This window comes from Poecilia latipinna, unplaced genomic scaffold (assembly GCF_001443285.1).
Source record: "Poecilia latipinna isolate Pla-1442-1.1 unplaced genomic scaffold, P_latipinna-1.0 Scaffold372, whole genome shotgun sequence".
Lineage (NCBI taxonomy): Eukaryota > Metazoa > Chordata > Actinopteri > Cyprinodontiformes > Poeciliidae > Poecilia > Poecilia latipinna.
The window spans coordinates 271655-272890 of NW_015112988.1; positions in this window are offsets into that span (position 1 = coordinate 271655).

The following is a 1236-nucleotide window of genomic DNA, read 5'->3' on the forward strand; positions in this document are numbered from 1 at the left end:
TGAGTACTTTCTCCACCACTGCCCATAACACAGTGCACCCGACCCCTTTGGCCCCTCCGACAGGTGGTGAGCCCATGAGAAGGGGAACCCACGTCTCCTCTTTGGGCTGAGCCCGGCCGGGCTCCGTGGGTAAAAGCCCGGCCACCAGGCGCTCGCCATCATGCCCCACCTCCAGGCCTGGCTCCAGAGTGGGGCCCCTGTGACCCGTGTCAGGGCGAGGGAACGCCAGATCCAAAGTTATTGTTCATCATAAGGGGTCTTCAGGCTGCGCTTTGTCTGGTTCCTCACCTAGGATCTGTCTGACCTGGGTGACCCTATCAGGGGCATAAAGCCCCAGACAGCATAGCTCCTGGTATCATTGTGACACTCAAACCGCTACACCACGATAAGGTGGCAGCCCAAGGAGAGGTCTTTAACAAAAAAATTTAAATAGAAAACATGTTCGACACATGCCAAATGGCCTTCCTCAAGCCAGAGTTGACATCTTGCTACAAGCTGAATCTCTACCCTAAAGTCTTTAACCTCCAACATGTTTTTAGTTTTGAGGGTTCATGCTGAAGAACAGCGTACTGCCACTGTGAGGATGGTGTGTTCAGGCTGATGTGGAGTGTTAGTTTTCTGCTGCACAGTATTTTTGCCTTTTTAGCTCACGGCACTGAGAAACAGAGAAGGATGTATGCTATTGTGGCTGTTCTTTCCACAGCTTCTTCTCAGCTTGTGCTGATTAAGGCTTGTACTCTGAACAAAAAAAAAATTGAATGGATGGTTGAGTAAAGTCAACAAGAAATGCAACAACTAAAAAGATTGCTTTAAAATGTATTGCAGCATTTGGTGTGCAGATGACTTTACTAGCATCTATTCCTCTGCAGGGTGTTCAGGTTAAAAGGCTCCCTGGGGACCTGAGAACCATTTAAAGGTTTTGCAAGAGTCTGCTGGTTGAAAAAGGAAAAAATGTTAACTTTTCAGTTTGGGGTTTAAAAATGAAGATTTAAAATCAGAAACCAAACTCTTGTTTTTGATATTTTTAACGTTATATTACTATAAAATGTTTTTGTACAGACAATAAATTACACCCAAGATTATCATACTGTAAAAAAACAAAAACAAAAAAAAACAGTGGACACTCATTTATGTAAACATTTTATTTAAAAAAGCATTTTATAAAAAATCTGACATTTAACAACACATTCTCACTCCCAACTCGTCACATATTGACGCTTGGGCAGGTACCCTTGG